The 10,106-nt window shown below is 51.1% G+C and overlaps 1 pseudogene; it reads left to right on the forward strand.

Moving 5' to 3' along the window:
• The first annotated feature begins 5,423 nt into the window (after positions 1–5,423).
• On the forward strand, positions 5,424–7,161 carry LOC119341548 (annotated as a pseudogene).
• The last annotated feature ends 2,945 nt before the right edge of the window (positions 7,162–10,106 follow it).

Genomic DNA, 10,106 nt, shown 5'->3' on the forward strand with positions numbered 1-10,106 from the left:
GCGGTGTAGGGACCCAATCACATGCACAAGCTTCCGAATTTGGTTAGGTCATATCGCTAGTTCCTGGCATGTAGAACCTCACACGACGCATCACAAGCTGCTTCACCACTTGCAGTCACCGATGATGCTACCCCATCTTGTGTGCCTCTATGGCACATTCCCGTGGAGGAGGCGAAGCTGGTTCGCCCTGGACTACGTGATTGTCTTTGCATGTTGGGTGTGTCTTGGCGAGAGCGGAGTCCATCCACGATGAACTTTAGGCTGTGCCAGTTGTGTCTCCACTTTCTGAGTGGATATTTCTCCTCGTGCTAGTCCTTTCCCTTTGTGTATGCATGTGTTGCCGACTACCTCCGGGAATGAAGTCATCGCTGAGATCGTGGCTCCAGTAATGCAGATTATACCTAGCAGCAAGAGCTTTGTGGGGAGCCCACTTCGCCTTTGTCGATGGTTCTTCTGAAGGAAATGACCTCGCTTGGGGCCTCAGGGGTGCACATACAGCAATTGGAGCCCATCTTTGTGGACTTGCACGAAGATTTTCCAGCTGTCATCGACAAGGTCAAGTTGGCTCCAGTATGAGAGTGGCGGCAGTGGCGCGTCGACGGCTCGTTCTAGCGGCGGTAGTTGCCGTTCGGTGGCCTTGGGATCTCAATGTAATTTTTATTATGTTTGATGTGTTTTATACTTTCGCTGGACTTTGATAATAAATTTTAATCATCTTCAGAAAAATACCATAAATTAGTGTGAAAACACATGAGAACAAAAACTGCATAGCTAAAAGCTAAACAGAAAAGAAAAACGAAAATGATACTGACCGAAAAATCGGACACCCCAAACAGGTTGGTTCGCGAATGAGGCAATTCTTTCCACCTCCATTTGAAAAAAAGAGAGACATAGGCGTGCGCGCATCAGATATGGTGGTACTCGTTCCTTTCCGGTTTACAAGGCTCAAATCTGAAATCTCATCAATCAAGGTAGATGGTGAATGGAAGAATGTATCTCATACTTTACAAAACTACCCAAATTAAACGAATGCACTAATTTGGATTAATTGCAGTGCATACATGCTTGGCCACTAGATAAGTAGGAACACTATATTTACTAGAAGAATGCCCGTGGGTTGCAACGGGGCCACATTAACTTTAAGAGTTCAATATTACGACATTGGCGACCTTTTTTACCATCAAATCCTCACACACACACACTCTCTCCCCCTCCCTCTTCCTCACTCTCTCTCCCTCTCTCTCTCTCTCTAACCCCCACACACACATAGCCTATTCTCCCCGCCAATAAGACTTACTCAATTGGCGATAATGTGTGGACTTGTGGTGAGCTTGACTGAACTAATGGATAGTGTGATATATTTCCCAATCATTTAACAATGAAATTTCAGAAATGGGAAAATTATGTAACACCTCAAGTCGTTAGCTACAGTGACCTCCCCCTAATGATGCCATGTCATCAGGCTTGCTAAGCCAAACTGCTACTTGATAAAAATCAGAGCGCAATTCAAATTTAAAATAAAGCCAAATAAATTATTTCGTCAAACAGTAAAACTAAAATGTTCACCATATTCTATAAATTCCACTAATCTTTGACATGTTGACCCCAACATTATTTGACCCAAAAATTAAATCTTGTCAAATTAATAAGAGGTCCAACAGTAGTTAAAATAACCAATTAAATATAAACCTAATTTTATGTATTTCCTTTTGGCCCCAAACTTTTTGTGCCACCTAAAAATATTGTGCTCGAATTGTGTGCATAGTTTCACAATTAACAAAATCCATTTAGTTGATATAAGAATAAATAGAAAACAGTGTTAAAAAGGAGAAACAGATTAGAATACATTAAAAACCAAAAGGACGCGATGAAAAAGGGGATTCCCCCTACCCCCCTGGGCCTTGCCACCGAACAGGCCCAGTGGTCCAGTCCCCGCACGGTCGTCTTCTCATGTTCCCCGAGCCCGTCGCTACAGAGCTGGGCTCCCGCCCGACCACTTCGCCGACATCGAAGGGGAATGGATAAGGGTGACGCCCTGCCTCCCCTGCCCCCATGGCTTCACTCCTCCTCGACGCCCCCTCCCATATCCACTTCTCCTCCTCGCTCGCTCGATCCCGGTGATCTGGACGAAGTCAGAAGCCACGGCCACCATGACCGACCCCGTCCACACGGCCACTGCCCTCCCTGCTAGCTAGGAGCTTGTCGAGGAGCTCTGAATGCCTCCGCTACTTCATCTGCGCCAACGAGATCAAGTCCAGCACCCCCAGATGAACCTCGCTGCCGTCTTCCTCAACCTTGGGCCACCGCGACATTGTCGTTCGATCCGCGCCGCCCCGAGCTCCCCTATCTTCCCCTAGGGTGCCATTGACACCGCCATGATCTCCTCTCGCCTTTCCCCAGTTTCCCCTCTCGTTTGCTCTTGTTAGGTATTTCGCCGTGGCCGAGAACCGCCGTCCGCCATGGCCATTGCAGGGGTAGCCATTGAGCTCCTCGGATTGACCCCGTGGCACATGCCCGCTCCTATGCGCGCCCATGCCCGAGCCTTCAGCTCTCCTTCTGCGCCCGCGGGGCCACTCCCTCTCTGGCTTTCCATGCCCACGCACATGTCACACCGCGTCCGTCTCGCCCGTCGTTGCCATCATGCTCGCCACAGCCACCGCACCACTGTGCCCCGCGCGACACACACTCTGGCCGCGCGTCACACTCTCGCTGGCTGCGCTCGCCCCGCTGTCGCGCGCCTGCCTCGCGCCGCCTCCTGTCGCGGCCATCTTCTACCGGCCGCCCCCTCAGCCACGCTGGCCGCATCTCTGCCCTCCACCATCGGTCGCTCGCCTCGCCTGTTGCGTGCTTCTTCCTGCTACTATGCGCTGCTCTACCACTGGTACGCTATTGCGCCATGCCCTCGACACCGCCGTGGACAAGCGTGGCGGAGGGATTGTAAATGGAGTACGAGGGGAGGTGGCGGAGAAGGTGTGGAGAGGCAAGAGGTCTAGGGTGGCGTCAGCTGGCTGTGGTGGAGGTGATTATGCGAGAAGGAGCCGGAGCGAAAGGAGAGGTCACAATTGGAAAGAATCGCAAAAAATCATAACCTGGAGATCTCATTCCAAAAAAAATGCTAATGTCGATGGATGGGTGATTTCCTTCAATAGGTGGAAAACATAGGAAATATTGGATGTTATCAAGGAAAGGTAAAAATTTAGGAAAGTTAGGATTTTGAACTGATTTCTATGCAAATGGGGTTTTATTGTTTGGTAATATGATATCAGTACCTGCCTGTTTGTGATGTGTCTGATTAGGAAAGTTTGCAAATGTTAAGAAACTATTTATTGGGAGGAAAGTTTGTGACGTGTCTGTTATTTGTTTCCTAAAACAAATTTCACTAATGAGAGAAATCGATTGATTTAGATAAGTTAGAAAAGTTAGATTCAAATCTATTATTCGTTTCTTAAAATTTGTTATTTGTTTCCTAAGACAATTGAACCAATAAAAGGAATCGATTGATATGAATAATTTAAGGAAGTTAGATCCGTGATTTGTTATACGTTAGGAAAGTCCTGGTTGTAATAAAGAGTGGAGAGAAAAATAAACCGATGGACCAGAATGGGAGGGGGTGGTGGGAGGAGAGACAAAAAAATCCAGCGAAAATAAACCGTGAAGACTATTCACCAACTGCTCCATTAGGAGTAGAGATTGGTGAGTTTCTTTTTAATTCTTACCTGCAAAGATTTAATGCGCCTCAAAATCTCAATAGGAGATGGAGATGAGCCCAAAAAGAAAAACGGAAAAGTTGAGATAAGCCCTGTGGACAGGAAAAGGAGGGAGTAGAGAAGATGCTCGAGGATACAAGCCAGCCGAAGCGACTAAGCAAGATGCCGCATGGGGAGAATATCAGGTGATACCACCACTTAGATGCTCCAATGATACCAATTCAAAAAAAAATTCAAATTGAAATGTTTAAAAAAATCGAAAAAATCATGGATGTTCTCAAAATATGTGTCTACAAACCATAAAAAATTCAGATCCAAATTCAAATTGTACAATAAAAAACAAAAAAGACAAATTCAGCATGAATAGTGTGAATAAAGAAAATAACATGAATAGTGTGAAGAAAATACATGATTCACAACAGATTTGCCTTTTTTTTAAATTCTCAACGTGTAAATCTAATTGGGATCCGAATATTTTTTAGGGTTTGTAGACACATATGCTGAGAACATCCATGGATTTTTTTTCTGATTTTTTTGAAACATTTCAATTTGATTTTTGTCTGAATTGTTATCATGGGAGCATATAATTGTTGGTATTACGATATTTTCCACACCGTATATGCACTGCCCTTTTTTCTGAAAGGAGGATAACCTCCGAACTCTGCATCAATACCTTATGCCCTCAGTCCACATCGCAGCCCTCAGTGCCAAAACCCGCAGAACCCCACGCATGCACGACGGACCGGGCGCAGCCGAAGCCACACAGCTGAGCTCGGCCGCGAGCCCAAGGCAACCTTGTCGCTGCGGCATGATGTGACGCACGCTCCGTTCTCACCGCAGTACGATGTGACGCACGTCATTGCAACGCCTTGCCGATCGATCGAGAGGCATAACGCGCGGCCGGGGTACGTCGGATACTTGCTCCGGCTTGCTGGCCGGGCTCTCGTACTCTACATTCTCACGCGAGGGCAAGTCCGGCCAGCCGGTGTTCCTACCAGCATACGTCGCTCCCGCCGGCCGGGCTCTCGCACTCGGACAAAGGAGCGCACGCGCACGGCGGCGTTATCTGCCCAGTTGAAAACCACCCCGGCCGGAGGTCGCATTCACAGGCAGGAAAGAATCCGCATAAGGTTTGAAATACGTCCCATCATTGTTTTGTACTCTTCAATCAATCTGTCTCACACCACAGAGAAATTAGACCCAGTTCTTTTGGCCGATTCTTCCAGAATCTCAAGAATCGATTCTTCACCAGCTTCTCTCAGAATCTTAAATCCATATCTTTTTTAAAATCTAACTACAACTAGCTAGGATTGTAAATAAAATATTACCAGTTCAATATTCTGGGAGAAGCTGGGAGGAGACCCGATTCTCAAGATTATAGGATAACTTAGGGGGAGGTCCGCTTCTCAAGATTCTCGGAGAATCAACCGAAAGAACTGGGCCTTAATCAAGTTGCCGTCTGAACCCAAGTCGCGCTCCGTCGGCTCAACAAATACTCCTGATATACGGTGCTTGTCCATCCAATAATACAATGCTTGTTTTCACAAGCATTCCCACGTACGTTCACCACACATTTTGTCCAATAATACAATGCTTGTTGTTTTCACCATCGAATCATACGGTTTTACTTCTAACTATTTATCTATACGACTATATGCATGCGTATAAAAGCATGCAGGGCTCGCATTCTGAAGCTGCAGCTCACAGCATCTCAGCCATGGCATCTATCCCGAAGCTTCTGCTGCTCCTGCTGTGCACCTATCTTCACACTCTCGTTGCTCACGGACGGGACGATCTTCGCAGCGGCTACAAGGTTCTGCACGCTGGCTCTCTCAAATCTGCCACCGTCAACTGCTCCCAGCCCAAAGGTGCAGTAACATTGTCCATGGACGCACATGCATGCAATGTTACTATTAGTTTCCTTGCACTATTTTGAGGATATTTTGAGCACGTTTGTCATCGTGTTTCCCTTTCCCCTGTTCGGTTCTTTCAGCGACTCCATCATCCGGGGGCGTCACGGTGGCGTTGCACCACCGGCACGGCCCGTGCTCCCCCGTGCCCTCCGCGAAGGCGCCGACCTTGGAGGAGATGCTCCGCCGTGACGAGCTCCGGGCCGCCTACATCACACGGAAGTAGTCCGGCGTCAAGGGCGGTGCCGGTGACGTGGAGCAATCGGACGTTACCGTGCCGACCACGCTGGGCACCTCCCTGGGCACGCTGGAGTACCTGATCACCGTCGGCATCGGCTCGCCGGCCGTGACCCAGACCATGCTCATCGACACCGGCAGCGACGTGTCATGGGTGCAGTGCAAGCCGTGCTCGCAGTGCCACTCCCAGGCAGACTAGCTCTTCGACCCCAGCTCGTCGAGCACCTACTCACCCTTCTCCTGCAGCTCCGCCGCCTGCGCGCAGCTCCGCCAGAGCCATGAGGGGAACGGCTGCTCCGGCTCCCAGTGCCAGTACATGGTCAAATACGGCGATGGTTCGATCGGGGCCGGGACCTACAGCTCCGACAAGCTCGACTGGGCTCCAGCACCGTCAAGAACTTCCAGTTCGGGTGCAGCCAGTCTGAGTCGGGCAACCTTCTCGAAGACCAGACCGATGGCCTCATGGGGCTCGGCGGCGGTGCAGAGTCGCTCGCCACCCAGACCGCGGGGACCTTCGGCAAGGCCTTCTCGTACTGCCTCCCGCCGACTCCGGACTCGTCCGGATTCCTCACTCTCGGTGCAGAAACCTCGGGTTTCGTCGTCAAGACGCCGATGCTGAGGAGCAGTGAGGTCCCGTCGTACTACGGCGTGCGCCTTCAGGCCATCAGGGTGGGAGGCAGGCAGCTCAGCATACCTGCCTCGGTCTTCTCCGCCGGGTCGATCATGGACTCCGGCACAATCATCACGCGGCTGCCGGCGACGGCGCACTCTGCTTTCGTCGGCGTTCAAGGCCGGCATGAAGCAGTACCCGCCGGCGCAGCCCATGGGCATCTTCGACACGTGCTTCGACTTCAGCGGCCAGTCCAGCGTCAGCATACCGAGCGTCGCACTGGTGTTCTCCGGGGGCGTCGTCGTCGACCTCGCCACCGACGGGATCATTCTGGACAGCTGCTTCGCCTTCGCGGCCAACAGCGACGACAGCTCCCTCGGCATCATCGGCAACGTGCAGCAGCGGACGATCGAGGTGCTGTACGATGTTGGCGGCGGCGCCGTGGGGTTCAAGGCTGGCGCATGCTGATCAGCGCGCACAAGGACACCGTTGACACTATATATTGGGGTCTCCAGCTCGTTCTATACTAGTTTGTTGCTGCGAGCTATAGTAAAAGTGTCATAGTACATGAAGTGGGGCCAAACCATCAGCGCACTATAGTGCTTCGACTTGCAACGTGATGCAAGCGTGCAAACTACCAACCAAAACATACTTGTAATTGTCTTCGGGTAGTTTAATAAGAATGAACAAAGTCTTAAAAAAACCTTGAACTCGTAGTCGGGATCGGAAATGAACCCTGAACTCTAAATCCCTGAAAGCAACACCCTATCTTATCCAATCCCGACTTATCCCGAACCCTTTTTCATTGTACACCGATACTACTGAACATCAGATTTGACGGGACCTCCCAGCGAATGATTAGTTCATGCTGTGAGGGTCGAGCAAGCGACGGATTTGTTTGCTAAAAGGACACCTTCAGCGTGAACCCTCCACATGGACAAACTTGTCATTAACATGAAAAGATAAGGTCTTGGGCAAAAAAATGGGCCAAAAAGAACCAGTTTTGCCTCTAGAAAAAACAGGCCTTGAAAAAACTAATATTTCTTCGCCCGACTTAATTAACCAAAGCATGCAGACTTACCATCAATTTTATAATAAAACTACCGCATAGCCATCATCATTGTTGCCTATATGAATTCCTCGTGCTTCATAGGGTTCATGAGAGAAATGGTCATTGCTTCACTGGTGGCTTTGAGCTCTCGCTTAGATGCTCAGCGACGAGTTCATCCCCGAGCCCCAGACCCACCTTATGATCATACAACTTATCAAAGAATATCTCCATGAGTCTTCCGCACCACAGACCCCCCTTTTTCTCAAAATCTTCATGCACACTGGGATGCCAGGATAAATTTTTACTTCGACCCGAATCGAAGGAGTAAATATACTCCACCGAAACGGGCTCGAGTAAATTTTTTGTTGCTCCGTCGCACACGCCCACCTCTGCCCCCCTCCTCCCCGACCCTCATACGTCTCTAACATATCTATAATTTATGAAGTACTCGTATCATGTTTACAACAATTTATATGGTTTTGGTGTACTTTTATATGATTTTTATGGAACTGACCTAGTGCCCAGTGTCAGTTGTTATTTTCTTCATGTTTTTGGCTTTTCAGAAAATCCCTATCAAACGATGCCCAAATGCCACGAAACTTTACCATGATTGTTTATGGATCAAAATAGACCACGGAGTACGGAGTACCGAAGATGCACCAGGGGTGGTCAAGAGAGCCACAAGCCTGGGGGCGCGCCCACCCCCCTCTAGGGCGTGCCCCTTGAGCTTGTCGGTCCCTCATGGGCCCCCCTGACGTGAATCCAATGCAGCAAATTCTTTTAAACACCCAAGCTGAAAGAGTTGCGGCCCGACCCACTCCCCTCATCCGCGACCGCGCCGCCCCCGCGAGCGGCCGGCCGCGCCTTCCCTCCTCCCCAGCGCGCGTCCCCCTCTCTCCTCCTCCTCCCTGCCGCCGTCGCCGGCGCCCGCCTCGGGCCTGGCCCGGGCGACGTTGGTGGCGGCGGCCCACGGCCCTTCCCCGTATAGGGTTTCTCCGGCGCGGGACGGAGTGGCTCCGGGCGGTGTCTTCAGGCGGTGGCGGTCCTGCGCGGCAGCGGGGCAGCACGGTGGCGCGGGCTGGCGGCGCCCGCCCGACCCAGATCTGGGCCCTTCGGGCTCCATCTGGGTCGGGGCGGGTCGGCGACAGGCGTGGCGTCGGTGTGGCCTTCAAGAGGCGGTGGCGAGCGGTGATGATCGACGGGGTGCTAGCGGCGTCGAGACCTGCTTGCTGCAGCGTGGCCGACGGGGCTTAGCGGGCCCGTTTCGGTCCTGGCTGGGCCAGGGGTGGCCTGGTATGCTCCGCTGCCGTGTCCGGATGGCTACCGCAACGGTGCTGGAGACGCGGGCCTCCCGCACGACGGCGGTGGAGGTGGTTTCATCCCGCTCGGCCTTGATGCCGTTGCTTCCGTCGCTCGGATCTTCTCTCCGGTCTTCTTGGCCTCGTGGTGGTGTTCGCAGCGAGACGGTGTTGGTGGCGACGCAACCGTGATGGTGCATAGTTGGGCGGTGGTTTGGCTGGTCGGCTCCGATTGGTTGGTGGGGTTTGGCGTGCGGGAGAAATCCTTGCCGGTTCGTCCAGCTCCGATGCGGTGACACCGGCGGGTGCCACTATCCCTTCTTGGAGGGTGTCGGGAGTGGCTATCCCCCACCTCCCTCCGCGTACTGGGGGAAACCCTAGGACTTCTCCGGACAGCAGCGTCGTCGGCGCCGCATCCCTACTTGGAGGTGCTTCTTAGTTCGCGGTAGACCGGAGCCTCGGGTTGTGGTGGTTTGTTTCTGGAGGGCGCAGCGGTCGCGGGTCTTCCGCGCTTTGTCGAACTGCCGTTGTTGGCAGTTTTTCTTCTTCTTTTTCTTTGGGCTTGTTGTGCTGCTCGCCCCAGCATTGTGTACAATGATGGTTTGCTTTGAAATACAAAGTGGGGAAAAACCCTTTTTCGGTAAACACCCAATCCCCCGAAACGTATTGCAAAAAGCTCTGCCGATTTTTGTTTTTTCAACCGGGCCTCCCCTATCACTAATTGCTTACCGGAAATACAAAGTTCAACGGCCTCGTACAAGCATGGACGAGGAGAAGGCAAGGAAGGGAAGCAAGCTGGCGCACTGGCAGGAAACCCGCTGCGAATGCTACTGAACGTCAAATTTGACAGGACCTCTCAGCGAATGATTCGTTCATGCTGTGAGGGTTGAGCAAGCGACCGATTTGTTTGCTAAAAGGACGCCTTCAGCATGAACCCTCCACATGGACAAACTTGTCATTAACATGAAAAGATAAGGTCTTGGGCAAAAAAATGGGCCAAAAAAAACAATTTTGCCTCTAGAAAAAACAGGCCTTGGAAAAACAAATATTTCTTGGCCCGACTTAATTAACCAAAGCATGCAGACTTACCATCAATATTATAATAAAACTACCGCATAGCCATCAGCATTGTTGCCTATGTGAACTCCTCGTGCTTCATAGGGTTCATGAGAGAAATGGCCATTGCTTCACTTGTAGCTCTGAGCTCTCGCTTAGATGCTCAGCCACGAGTTCATTCCCGAGCCCCATACCCACCTTATGATCATACAACTTATCAAAGAATATCTCCATGAG

Source organism: Triticum dicoccoides, chromosome 7B (assembly GCF_002162155.2).
Source record: "Triticum dicoccoides isolate Atlit2015 ecotype Zavitan chromosome 7B, WEW_v2.0, whole genome shotgun sequence".
NCBI lineage: Eukaryota > Viridiplantae > Streptophyta > Magnoliopsida > Poales > Poaceae > Triticum > Triticum dicoccoides.